Below are 14,174 nucleotides of genomic sequence, written 5' to 3' on the forward strand. Positions count from 1 at the left end.
CTTTATGGTCCAACTCTCACATCTGTACATGACTACTGGAAAAACTGTAGCTTTAACTATGCAGACCTTTGTCTGCAAAGTTATTTCTCTGCTTTTTAATATGCTGTCTTAAAAAAAAAAGCAGAGATTATTGCCAACTATTTAGCATTCTGGGTCGATCTTTGTGTATCAAGATTTTGCACTTGACGACCACTTCTTGCATAGCTTCCCACATGAGGAGACATTCCTGGGTGGGAAGGTACAGCCAGTTCTCTGGCATTTGGCACTAGCAGCCACTCTGGGACCCCTCAGAGTCCTCTGGCCGGGCAGGAAACTTTTCATCCAGGAAAGAGGGATCAGAGTGGCCTGGAAGGGGCTCTGCTGGGAATCAAAGCCCACTCAGGTTTCGTGGATGGACTTGCAGCAGGGCAGGGCCCTGTGGCCTTGAAGGCTGAGGAGGCCAGTGGCTGAGGAGGGGGTCCTCCTGAGCAGGAGGGGATGGTAGAGGCAGGAGATGGGAGAGAGGGGCCTCTGGCTGGCCTTCCTTTGCCTCCACCTACTGCCCTTCCTGTGCCTTTCTGGCCGTGGCTGTTGAAAAGGATGAGAACGGACTCTCTCTGGGCTGGTCGCAGAGCTCCTTGAGGCATGGTGTTCTGTGTAAAAAGCACAGAACCAAGCGGTGTGTCTTGTGTGCAACCCATTGTGAAAAGTGGGGGGAAATAAGCGTTAGTGTTGGTATAGGCTTGTATTAGGGTTTCCCTGATGGCTCAGATGGTAAAGAATTCGCCTGTAACAGAGGAGACCTGGGTTTGATCCCTGAATCGGGAAGATCCCCTGGAGAAGGGAATGCCTACCCACTCCAGTATTCCTGCCTGGAGAATCCCATGGACAGAAGAGCCTAGTGGGCTACAGTCCAGGGGCTTGCAAAGAGTCAAACAAAACTGAAGTGACTTAGCACACTTGCATGGGCTTGTATTAACAACAGGAATCTCTGGAAAGATGCACAGAGAGCTAATTAAAGTGATGGCCTTTTGGGGGAAGTGAAAGAAGAAAGATTGATGGGTTTCAGGGCTGTGTGGCATTAAGTATTCTATGTACTTTTCTATAGCGTTTGGTTGTTGAACCATGTAAATATATTACCCAATGAAAATTAAATTACACAATTAAAAATGAAAAAGAAGATGTTTATTTCCTGTTCTGTGAAAATTCTTTTTTCTCTGAGTCCCAGATATGTCATTCTCAGAGGAGAGGCGGCTGTTCCTGGTTGTTGTTCAGCATCCCTTATGTACCAGGCCCTGTGACACATGTGTCCCCAAATCCACCTTGCAGGGAAGGACTTGCCAATGTCCTCCCATGTCCAGAATGGAGACACGGGGAGGTCAAGGGCCAAGTTTATGGTCATACATTCAAGGCAGAGCAGGGACAACCGTTAGCTCTGTCGGACCCTATCACATTCTGCCCCTGAATCCAAGGAGACTGGTGAGTTCTTGGTTCAATTATAATTCCTAAAGGATGAAAGGGTGGCTCCCTATTCGGTAACATTGGTTTCCATGGTTTTGGAAGTAAGGTGATTTCTCTCGCCATAATTTTCTGCAAATGATCACAGATTACATACGCCATTAAAAGGAAAATGTTTAAAAAACAAAACTAAGCAATTCCTGTTTTCAAGCTGAGATCGTGTTTTTAGGTGGCATTTGTGGTTCAGTGGCGTGAACTCTTCCACATACTCTGTGCACACTTTGCGGTGTGTGTGCCCCCAGGGACCCAAGGACTTGGTTCCTCCACAACCACTCCATAGGATGCGGTCGACCGTCTGATGGCCCCAGGTGACTGCAGAGCTTCGTGGTTGCGTTCGCCCTGCTTTTGTGATGCCTGCAGGTATTCCCCTGTAGCGTTTCCTGGCTGCTGTGTCCTGGGTCAAGAACGTAACCCACACCTTTGATTTTATTCTTGGTGGAAAAGATCTGCTTCTTAAGGTCCTCCTTGTTGTCCAGTTGCCAGGAACTCAGGGACTTTGGCTGGCTTCTCCTGGCACCTCCACACAGCCGAGATTGCTAGTCCCTGAGATGAAGAGGGAGGGCCTTGCTTGGGCTTGGAAAGGTGGGGGAGGACTTGGGAGGTGGTGGGAGGGCAAAGGTGGAAAGCTTGGCATGGGAAAAGGTGTGGAAGGGGGAGTGGTGCAGTGGGTTTGCAAGACGGTTTTCTGGCCCAGAGCACTGCGTACAGTGACTGTAGGAAGGGAGGACCCCGGCTGGGCTTTAAAAGGTCTTGACCAGCCTTGAGTGGAGGCAGAGAGCCTTTCTTCCTTTCTTCACCCTCTCCAGTGACGGATGTTTCTTCTCATGCAAAAAGAGGCTTGGAGGCTGTGGGCTGTGGTTAGGATGCCTGCCTGCCTCAGCTAGAGCCTGTCTGACGCTGCAAATGACACGATGGAGGGAACTGGTTGCGGAAATCGAAACTGCCTCACTTCTAGCAAGAGAGAGTGGTACCCGGTGCCCTGGGGGCTGCCCACGCTAGCTAGGGCATCCCGCTGGGCTAGCTCTGGAAGGCCCCTCCCTCATGGGCTTAGTCACTCTCTGTACTCCAGGCTCAGACGGGGGACAGGCCTCTTTGAAGCTTCCCCCCTCACTTGCTGAGGGGGAACTTGGAGAATCCTTTCTCCTTTCTGAACTTCAGTTTCCTCATCTGTAGGATATTAGAGTGAGTCTCCAGTGAGATAAAGGCTTTGAGGATGGAGACACTAAGCACAGTCCTCAGGGGACCACGTGCTGCTCAGCATTGGGAGCCAGTAGACCAGGAAGAGATCCCAAGGGATCCTGACTTATAATTGGATAGGCACCTACAGCGTGAGCCTCATATGTGGGTCTTCCTAATCTCAGGATGCCTCCCCAACTCTGTTCGCCATTGGATACTAAATTCCACCATTTGACAGTCATTCCTATGGCTTCAGGTGACAAGATGCAATAGCCCCATGAGGCTAGTATTCTTATCCCTTCTTTATAGAGAGAAAGTCATGGCTTATAGAGGGGATGTGGGCCTGGGGGTGCCACCCAGATGGACGTCGGGGCTGCTGGGCTAGGCTTGGCTGCTACCTTCCCCGGCCAGGTCAGAACACCCTTGACATTAGCAAGAGCGTGTGGTGGTTGGCTGAGACCCGGCAGCCTGAGCAATGGATAACAGGAGCAGGCCAGTAAGTGACAGGCCCTTCCTCTGATGTCGACAGGCCACCCGCTATTGGGCAACAGGAAGTATCTGCTGCTGTTCCAGAGACTAGCAGCCAGGGTGGGGATGGAGCAGCCAGATGGGATCAGGGTTCTCAGCTGCGGAAATAGAAAAGCAGAAGCTGAGCCATACTCAGAGAAAAAGAAGGGGAGATGGGTTGAGTCAGGAGGGTGCTTGACCTATTCAGGGGACAAGGAGGCCTACGCTGCTGGGGCAGAGTGATGGAGGTGAAAAGTGGTTGGAGATAAGATCAGAAACGTAACAGGGTTCACAACTCCAAAGCCCAGTCGCAGCTCCAGGTCAATTACATACAAATTTCAGAGTGGAGGAGCAGTAGCTTTCAAAGTTCTCCATTGGTGTTGAGAACTGTGGTTTTTCTGCTGCATGGCCATTGCTGACAGTGAGCATATATCTGGCTTTTACCATTTATGCGACCTCATTGGACTCACTTGTGAATTAGTAGAGGATAGAGGGGATTTTTTTTAACCTTATACAATTACTTTTCTGTGGCCAATGTCAATATACATAACAGAAAATTTACCATTTTAATCATTTTTAAGTGTGCAATTAAGTGGCATCTGTACTCTCATAATGTTCTACCAACCATCACTACTAATTCCAAAACTTTTTCATCATTTCAAACAGAAATTCTATACCCCTTAAATAATAACTCTTTATCTTGCTCCTCTCATCTCCTACTCTGCTTTTTGTCTCTATGAACTTGCCATGCTAGGGACCACGTATAAGTAGAATCAGGCGGTATTTGTCCTGTTTCATTTAGCATAGTGTCTTTAAGGTTCATCCATGTTTTAGCATGTATTAGAACTTCATTCCTTTTAATGGCTGAAAAATATTCCATGCTATGTGTATACCTAATTTTGTTTATCCATTCACCTGTTATTGGGCACTTGGGTTTTTATCTCATTTTTTATATTATGAAAAATGTCAAAAAAAAGAGAAAAATGTCACTATGAACATGGATGTACTAATCACTTCATGGCAAATAGATGGGGAAACAGTGGCTGACTTTATTTTTCTGGGCTCCAAAATCACTGCAGATGGTGATTGCAGCCATGAAATTAAAAGACGCTTACTCCTTGGAAGGAAAGTTATGACCAACCTAGACAGCATATTAAAAAGCAAAGACATTACTTTGTCAACAAAGGTCCATCTAGTCAAGGCTATGGTTTTTCCAGTGGTCATGTATGGATGTGAGAGTTGGACTATAAAAGCTGAGCACCGAAGAATTGATGCTTCTGAACTGTGGTACTGGAGACGACTCTTGAGAGTCCCTTGGACTGCAGGGAGATCCAACCAGTCCATCCTAAAGGAGATCAGTCCTGGGTGTTCACTGGAAGGATGTTGAAGCTGAAACTCCAATACTTTGGCCACCTGATGCGAAGAACTGACTCATTTGAAAAGACCCTGATGCTGGGAAAGATTGAGGGCAGGAGGAGAAGGAGATGACAGAGGATAAGATGGTTGGATGGCATCACTGACTCAATGGACATGGGTTTGAATGGACTCTGGGAGTTGGTGATGGACAGGGAGGCCTGGGGTGCTGCGGTCCATGGAGTCACAGAGTCGGACACAACTGAGCGACTGAACTGAATACTGGTTTGAATTCCTACTTTCAGTTCTTTTGGGTATAATACTAGGAATGGAGTTGCTGGATCATAAGCAATCCTATGTTTAACATGCTGAGTAACTGCTAAGCTATCAATATTTTCCCCAGAAGCTGCTCCATTTACATTGCATCAACAATGCACGAGGGTTCCAATTTCTCCACATCTTCACCAGAGCTTGTTATTTCCTGTGTCTTTTCCCCAATCATAGACATCCTAGTAGGCATGAAGTGGAATTTCTTTTTTTGTTTTTTAACTTTGGCTCTTTTATTTATTTGTCTATCTATGCAACATGTGTGATCTTAGTTCCCTGACCAGGGATCAAACCTGGGCCTGTTGCAGTGGAAGTGTAGACCCTTAACCACAGGTCAGGTGGGAAAGTCCCTCACTGGTGTTTTGATTCATATTTCCCAGTGACTAGTGATGTTGAGCATATTTTTACACTTTCATTGACAATTTATCTTCCTTAGAGAAATGTCTATTCAAGTCCTTTGTCTGCTTTTGAATTGGGTTATCTTTTTGTTGTTCAGTTTTAAAGTTCTTTATATAGCCTGGATAGTAATTATTTTAAGTATGACTTGCAAATATTTTCTCCCAATTTGTGGATTGTCTTTTCACTCTCTTGATGCTGGCTTTTAATGAAAATTTTTTTGTTTTGATAAAGTCTAACTAATTTGTTTTTTTCTTTTATTGACTGTTCTTTTGGTATCATATGCAAGAAATCATTGTTAAATTCAATGTCTTGAAACTTTCCCCCTATTTTCTGTTCAGAGTTTTACAGTTTTAGCTCTTACTTTTAGGTCATTTATCCATTTTGAGTTAGTTTTTGTATATGGTGTTAAGTAAGAGTCCAACTTCATGCCTTTGAATGTGAATATCCATTTCCCCATCACCTTTGGTTGAAAAGATGGTCTTTTCCACGTTGAATGGTCTTATCCTTGTTGAAACTCAGTTGACAGTATATGTGAGTGCTTATCTCTAGCTTTCTATTTCATTCCATTGGTCTATAAGTCTGTCCTTATGACAAAACTACACTATTTTAATTGCAATAGCTTTGTAGTGAGTTTTGAAATTAGAAAGTGTGAGTCTTCCAACTTTGTTCTTTTTTTCAATGTTGTTGGCTATTAAGGTCCTGTGTTGAGGTGGGTTTTCATTTTTAATAAAAAAATAAAGTACAGTTGATTTACAATATTGCATTAGTTTTAAATATACAAAAAAGTGGTTCAGTTATACATATTTTATATATGTATTTATATATATTCTTTTCAGATTCTTTTCCCTTATAGATTATATAAAATATTGAGTGTCTTTCCCTGTAATATACAGTAGCCCCTTGTTGGTTATCTATTTTAAATATAGTAGTATCCCTGGTGGGTCAGATGGTAAAGAATCTACCTGCAAAGTGGGAGACCCAGGTTCAATCCCTAGGTCTGGAAGATCCCCTGGAGGAGGGCATGCCAACCAACTCCAGTATTCTGCCTAGAGAATCCCATGGACAGAGGAGCCTGGCGGGCTACAGTCCATGGGGTCGTGAAGAGTTGGATATGACTGACCCACCAACAGTTTCTCTTTTGCGGCTTCCCTGGTGGCTCAGCTGGTAAAGGATCTGCCTGCAATGCAGGAGACCCTGGTTCGATTCCTGGGTCGGAAAGATTCCCTGGAGAAGGGATAGGCTGCCTACTCCAGTAGTCTAGTATAAATCTGCATCTCTATTCCTGCCCTGCAAATAGGTTCATCAGTACCACCGGGGCTTCCCAGGTGGCCTGGGAAAGCCTCGTGGTAAAGAGCCCCCTCTGCCAATGCAGGAGACACAGAGACGCAGGTTTGATCCCTGGGTCAGGAAGATCCCCTGAAGGAGGGCATGGCAACCCACTCCAATATTCTTGCCTGAAGAATCCCATGGACAGAGGAGCCTGGGGGGCTATGGTCCATGGGGTCGCAAAGAGTCAGACATGACTGAGTGACTTAGCAGAGCACACAGGTATCTGCTAATCCCAAACTCCTGACATATCCCTCCCTCCTTTCCCCTTAGGTAACCATCGTCTGTTTTCTGCCTGTGGATCTAGTTCTGTTCTATGAATAAGTTCTTTTTTTTTTTTTAGATGCCACATTTCAGTGACGTCATATGATATTTCTCTTTCTCTGTCTGGCTTCACTTAGTACGATCATCTCTGGGTCCATCCATGTTGCCGCAAAAGGCATGATTTCATTTTTATGGCTGAATAGTGTTTCACTGAATAGATGCACCACGTCTTCTTCATCCATTCAACTGCTGATGAACATTTAGGTTGCTTCCATGTCTTGGCTATTGTGAACAGTATTGGAATGAACAATGGGATGAAAGTATGTTTTTGAATGATGCTTTTCTCTGCATATATACCCAAGAATGGGATTGCAGGATCATAAGCTAGCTCTATTTTTAGTTTGTTAAGGACCCTCCATACTCTTCTCCGTAGTAGCTGTACCAGTTTACATTCCCACCAACAGTGCTGGAGGGTTCCTTTTTCTCTACACTCAAAGTGTTTTTATGGATGAGGAAACAGGTTTGAACATTTCTGAGGTGGTGCCAGTGATAAAGAATCTGCCTGCCATTGCAAGAGACACAAGACTTGAGTTTAATCCCTGGGTCAGGAAGATCCCTTGGAGGAGAGCATGGCAACCCAGTCTAGTACGCTTGCCTGAAGAATCCCCATGGAAAGAAGAGCCCTGGCAGGCTCTGGTCCATGGGGTGGCAAAGAGTTGGACACGACTGAAGTGACTTAGCACGCACACGTGAGGTTGCCACCAGTCTATGACAACGCCCCTCTAACTCTCCCAAGCCTGGATATACATGGAGAGACACCATCCCAAGAGAGAATCCCCTTGGGATGGTGGGTTCCTCCTTAGAGTTGCCCTACCTCTGGCCCCTGGGAAGGCCCATGACTTCTGAGCTTCCTTGAGTCCCCACCAGCTTTCATGCTTCAAGCACAATTGTCCCATAGGCTGCAGTCACCTACTTCTTCAGTGGACTATGAGAAGGCCTTGAGGGAACTGATGTCCACCTTGGCCCTTGTCTGCTTAGACCTGAGAGGCCTTTGAAAATCAGGATTTCTGATCCTCAACTTCCCAACTGTCAGCCACTGAAGCAAAAGAAGTCCCCTTCTTTGTCACCTCTTGAATGTTTCTCCTTCATTTGGACCAGCTCTGAGACCACTCTCCCAGACCTGGGGATCCCAGACTGCAGGTGGTAGGAAGGTCCAGAAGGTCATCTGGGGTCAGTCCACACAAACAGGGTGAGGTGGTAGCCAGGGGACCAACAGAGCCATCTGGATCGGTGTCCACGGAGCTGTCGTGAGGACTGAAACTGTGGGGCATGAGGGTCAGCACAGCATGAGGGTCCGCACTACTGGACAGCAGCACAATAGTAGGTGCTGAGCCGGGGTCTGCAGTTGTTCCCACTCTGACCCAGATGAGCATGGAAATTGATGCTGGAACCAAAGGGACAGTGTGGCTGATTCCAGGGTCAGGGGAAGACCAGCAGCTAAAACTAGGCCTCAGGGCAGGGCAGGAGCTGCCGTGAGGTTGCTGGGATTTTATTTTAGTATGCAGATCACCCCTAAGCCTAGAAGGGCTGCAGGTTTAGTGAGGGGAGGAGTTTGCACTCCAGGATCCAGCGGTCTTGGTTTGAGTCCCACCAACACGTTTGGTGCAATGCAGGAGACACAGGAGGCAGAAGTTCAATCCCTCGGTCAGGAAGATCCCTTGGAGGAGGAAATGGCAACCCGCTCTGGTATTCTTGCCTGGAGAATCTCATGGACAGAGAAGCCTGGTGGGCTCTAGTCCATGGGGTCGCAAAGAGTCAAACATGACTGAACAACTAAACAGACATCAACAACGTGTGGGTGCAAGTGAATGCTGAGAGGGAGAGTTAAGCAGTGATGGCCCCGAGAGAACAGGCTTGCCCCAGAGCCCCAGGACCCCAGAGGTGGCATCTTGCTCCACTTAAAGATGTGCTTTCCCTCGGTGCTGCTCTGTGCCTGATACACGCTGGCTGTGTGGGCCAGGGTAAAGCAATTCCCAGTCTCTAACGCAGAACCCAAAGATGGTGGAGGGCGCCATCCTTGTCTCTCGCACTGCCTTTAGCACCAAGCGCCCCGCTTGGACTCCATTGCGCTTGTGGTTGAGCCCTCCACACTCTCAGTTTCTAGCTCCTTGTCTGTATTAAACCTATCACTGTGGTTAAAAGCCAGAGATGTGCTCAAATGAATGTTAATGGCCTAATAAATGCAAGAGCCCCACATGCAGACCCCTAGCAGGTACAGGAGACCCAGAAAGCCCCTGGGTAACCAGAGCCCAAGGGTCAGCTCTGAGGTCCAGAACCTGCCAAGGGCAGCAGAGGAGGCTGAGGGGCCTTCTGCAGTGGCTGCCGGGGGTCTTTTCCTGCCTTTGGGGAGAGGTGTGAGGAGTGGGCCCATCTCTGTCTTGAGTAAGTCTCGAGCCCAGAAGAATCTGCCAGTTCTCACCCTGTAGCCGTTTATACCGCCAAGCAAGACACCCCGCCTTGGCCCCAGGAGCGTCCGAGTCTAAGTGTTCATTCCGCTTTACGGATGAAAACCCTGAGGCTGAGACTGGAAGCAACCAATCGAGATAAGCGTCACAGCTAGGATCCAAACCCACCTCTCCTTTTTTATTTCCTTTCTTGGTTTACTTTCACTTAACATGTACCGATCACCACGGCCACCCTTTTCCAGGAGCTCATTAAGTCTCAGGATGACCTCTGTTGGGCTCCTACGTATATTATTCCATTTAGTCCTCAGGGCCCCTGGGGGGAGGGCAGTGTTTCACAGCCCTTTTATAGAGGAGGGGCTCTGTGCACGGGAGGTTACGTAACTTGCCCAAGTTCACACTGTCTGTATGCATGGGCTTGGCCAGGACCAGAATCCGGTGCCTGGACTCTTTCCACACCCCCTGCCTGAACTTCTTCTTGATAAGGGGGTGTACCCATGGGCCATCCCCTGGCAGGTATAGGTGGTGTGCAAGGGGTGATGCTTGGGGAAAGGGACAAGTAGAAACAGAGCCTTGGCTATCGGTGCTAGCCCCCAGTTCCTGGCCGGTCACTCACAAGCTGGAACCCGTGCAGCAAGGAGCCGTGGGGCTGGCTCTGCACAGGGTGTGGTCACCGCCTGTCCTTGCTTATGGGCCAGAGTCTCCTCTGGGGCTTAGTGTCTGGGGTGGCTCAGTAACCTCCATCCACCTTCCCCACCTGCCCTCAGCCCTGGCCTGACATCTGCCTCCTGCCCACCTACAGAGGAGCCGTGTGACCGGGGCCAGCCACTCACCTTCCGTGCGTATGTGTGTCTGTCGCTTCAGTCGTGTCTGACTCTCTGCGACCCCATGGACCTTAGCCCGCCAAGCTCCTCTGCCCATGGGGATTCTCCAGGCAAGAATGCAGGAGTGGGTTGCCATGCCCTCCTCCTGGGGATCTTCCCAACCCAGGGATTGAACCCACGGCTCCTGCATTGTAGGTGGCTGCTGAGCCTCAGTCTCACCTGTGACATGGGGCAATCAGGGTACCGTCCTGACACTGCAGGCTTCTCTGAGAATTAGAGGCACAGAGGCACGGGCTTCTACCGGTCCACACACCACCTACCCTGCTCCCTTCTCCTGACCTGGGAACCTGGCCCTGGTTCCCGTTACCTCCTGGGAGGGTCCCACCGCTGGCTCTGCCTGACTCTCCTGGAGCTGCTCTCAGGCCACCTCTTCAGACACCGGCCCCAGCCCTTCAGGCCCATTGTGCTCACAGCTCTGAGCATCAGGCTTCCAGTCTCCTGAACCCGAGGGGCTCAATGCCACCTCCAGGCCTCAGCCCAGACTTGTGTTCCCTCTCTGCCCTGTCCCTTATGCTAACTTCTGCCCATTTTGGTTTCTTAACGCAGGAGGAAGACGTGGGGGATCGAGCTGGGCCTTTAAGAATGGAGGGGAAGTGAGCAGTGCTTCACAGGATGGGGGAGGGGAGCGCAGTAGAGGAGGCTTTTCCTTCCTGATGTTGGAGGAGGCCTACTTGAAAGAACAAAGTCACAGAGTCGGAAGCCAGCACGCCTACACACTTGGTGTTGAAGTTGGGACAAGTTATATAACATCTCTCATCCTCAGATCCTCACGGGGTCTGTATTACTGAGATGAGGCCCCAGGTTGGCACAGTAGGTCCCTTTCTGGTACCTGTGCTATTCCCCGGCCTCCAAACTCTGCAATGTGGGATTCCTAAGAGCCCCTGAATATTCACAGGGCTCTAACAGCGCCCCTCTCCCCCTCACCCAAGGCTGCAGGAAACAATCAACCCCAGGTCTCCAGGTTCCCCAAAGCTTGTGGCCCAGCTGGGTCCCAGGTCAAGGGCCTGGACATCTCAGGGACCATGCAACGCAGCTGCTTGGGTGAAGAGGCCTCAGCCCAGGGCTCAGTGGGGATCTAGAGCCCTCTGGAAACTCATTTCTAATCCCAAGCCCCAGATTAGCTCATTTAACCACGTTCAATGTGCTTTTGTTCCTTAAGAGTCTATCTGCTTTCTCGGCTCTCTCCCTTTGACGCCTATCCTGAGCCATCTTGGAAAAGCCATAAATCACCCCACACCGCCTGCTTATGGATGGACCCCTCCAATCTTTAAGTCAGGGGACACCTAGACTCAGAACACCCAGTTGGACACATCATCTGAGGCTTGAATCCTCTCTGCAGAATCCCTAACCTGCTTACCAGATCCTAGCTACGGGGCACACTCAACTCAGCAAAGCAACTTACCTGTGTTCCATATTCGGGGCCACATGGACTCTTGGAAAGTCCTTTGTACCGATCTGGAGTTGGCCTCCCTGTCTACTCCCCTGTGAGTCCTGGCTGAGCCTCTGGGGACACCAAACACAGATGCTCCCTCTTTCACTGAAGGCCCCACAAAGGCCTATAAATGATCACATTCCTTATTGGCTCCTCAAGGGCTGAGGCCTGGCCTTCTCTGTACTCAACCCTCCTCCTGGGATTCTCTGGGTAAACATCCAGCTTGCTCACTGAAGTCTCTGGTTCATCCATCTATCCATCTATCCACCCATTCATCCAAGCCATACCTGAGTATCTGTTCTTTGCCTTCTTTCAGTTTAGTAATAAATAATGGTGGAGACGAGATCTACTGTGGGGTACTAGCCGTGGGGCAGTGGAAAGATCCTGGCTGCTATTCATTGACTTATCTTCTCTGAGACTCAGTTTCTTTATCTGTACAATGGGGATAGTAACATGTTGTACAAAGTAGTGGGGAAGGGTCTGTCTGGCTTATTTAAGGTGCTGGGTAACTAGTCATTGAATTGCAAACAAATGGTCTGGTCTTCTACCTGGGGCGGCTCAGGAGCCAGCTGTCATAAAGGCACGTCCACTTGAGGGCCTCCCTATGTCCGCAGCCTTTATCCAGTGTATTTGCGGAGCATTGCTGTACAGACGTGGGCACTGGGACCCAGGAGGCAAACCGCCCCTCGTTCTGCCTTCTCCAGAGTTCAGTACTCACTTCCTCAGGTGTTCTGACAGTCCCAGTGGTTTTGCTTCTCAGCCCACAGCAGACAAGCAAGAGTGGACGGGTGGCTAGTAAACTAGCCACGGTAGGCGCCTTGGCCACAGAAGTCCCTTCTGTTAAACTGCGGTGAAATTAGAGGGCGAAGTCGCCCGAGCAGCCTATAACCGTATTCAAAATCGCTGTCCTTGGCTTCCGGGGCTTCCTGAGATAAAAGGACTGAGTCCAGTCTCCTCTGTCTCTTCTTCTACCAGTAAAAGGTGATTTTTAAAAGAGATTAAATATATAAAGAGCCTAGCAACCCAAGAGCAAGTCAGTTATTAGAAAGGTTTCTGACGGTCTCTGAACTTGGCAAGGCGCAAGCGAGAAACTTGAATTTTCTCCTTCCGCCTTCCAAAGCAGTAGAGGTAGCTCTCCCTTCCTTACCCCTGGGCGTGTGTTAGAGCGTGTCCAGTCCTTTTCAGGTCTAACTCCCTCCAGTTCAACCTCGTATCAAGATCTCACTTTGCTGCTCACTTGAAAGCTCCCCAGTCTCCCTCCACTTTGCCAGTGATTGGAAGCCTATGACGCGCACAGGGCACGGGGTAGGTCTCTTCACGCCCACTACTTACTGCTTCCGGCGTCTCTACAGACGGCGTGGGTGAGGGGTCGGAAGGCCTAAAGGGAGGAAGGGTCTTACTCCCCTGGTGCAGTTGCAGCTGGTGCAGCAGGGGACCGATGCCCACAGGTCAGCTCTTCCTCTCCTGGCTACTTCTGCAGGTCCTTTGGGGACCTTGACCCCTGGCTATCCCACTCTCTTCCCTGCAGCTGTCCGCGTCTGATCCCTCCCAGCTGCACCTCATCATCTGCTCCATGCAGCTTTTTCCGGGGGCTCCTCCTTTGCTGCCAGGCATTTCTCACCAGCCGAGACTTACAGGCAGCTCTTCCCAGCCACCTTCCCAGCCTCCACTTGGTTCCCAGGAGACATATGGGTGTCAGCCCCCAGCTGCTCCCTTCCAGGCCTCACACGCCCTCGGACTCCCCTGGGGCAGCTCCAGCCCACCCCTGACTTCAGACATCTCCAGGTAAGATGCAGTTATGGTTGCCATGGTTTCCAAAAGCCAACAGACACACAGCAGACTCCAGGCTGAAAGGACAGTTGAAGGTCACCTCCTCTCCCCAAACCCATAACACAGTCAGGCGGCCCCAGAAAGGACAAGGGCTTCACCAAGACTACCCAGCTTCTTCCTGACAGATCAGACTTGTGGCCAAATCCCAGGCCTCTCCCTCTAAGGTAAGAGGCTTAGCTGTCCTCTGAGATACTTTACATTCTGAAATTTCATGTAAGGGAACATTTGAAAAAGCTTCTGCAGCCTTTTAAATGGACTCTCTGGTGGGGGAGGGTGTATAACTCAGTAGGATGATAACTCGGTGTTTTCCAGCCTTGAGCAGCTGGGTTCTGTCTGGTGAGAGCCAGCCAGAAGGGGCTGGTGAGAGCCGGGTGGGGCCAGGGCAAGGCATGGGGAGCTACTCTTGCTGAACAGATACTGAGTTCAGGGCTTTGCAGAGAGGTTGAGGGGATGAGCTAAGATCTGGCCTGGGAGAGCTCAAAACCTGGCTGTTTCCCACCGACTTCTGAGCAGGTAGCTCACCTCTCTGGGTTCCATTTCTGTCATCTGTAAAATGGGGTAATAATCCTCAGCCCCGTTGCCAGCTCAGGGCAACCTCTGACCTTGTGTTTCCTCGTCTCATCTGTGTACATTGTTTCACTGGCTTCTTAGATCAACTGTAGATGGAGGGAACCATTAGGCCTCTTGTTACAGGGAGGGAAGTAGAAGCTAAGAGTG

At 49.4% G+C, this 14,174-nt stretch overlaps 1 protein-coding gene across 5 annotated transcripts in view; it reads left to right on the plus strand.

Annotated features, from left to right (window-relative positions):
- The window catches only part of PSTPIP1 (proline-serine-threonine phosphatase interacting protein 1), a 44,898-nt gene that overhangs the window by 6,155 nt on the left and 24,569 nt on the right, over positions 1 to 14,174 (plus strand). The window contains exons 1-2 of one of the 5 annotated variants that reach the window (XM_069560141.1): positions 11,890 to 12,932; positions 13,156 to 13,412. The exons of 3 other annotated variants lie outside the window; for them this stretch is intronic. The gene's annotated coding sequence lies outside the window, so the exon portion shown is untranslated. Of the gene's footprint in view, positions 1 to 11,889; positions 12,933 to 13,155; positions 13,413 to 14,174 lie in introns of those variants that run through there. One more of the 5 variants, XM_069560143.1, reaches the window with a different exon arrangement.

This window comes from Ovis canadensis, chromosome 18, assembly GCF_042477335.2.
Source record: "Ovis canadensis isolate MfBH-ARS-UI-01 breed Bighorn chromosome 18, ARS-UI_OviCan_v2, whole genome shotgun sequence".
In the NCBI taxonomy this organism is placed as follows: domain Eukaryota; kingdom Metazoa; phylum Chordata; class Mammalia; order Artiodactyla; family Bovidae; genus Ovis; species Ovis canadensis.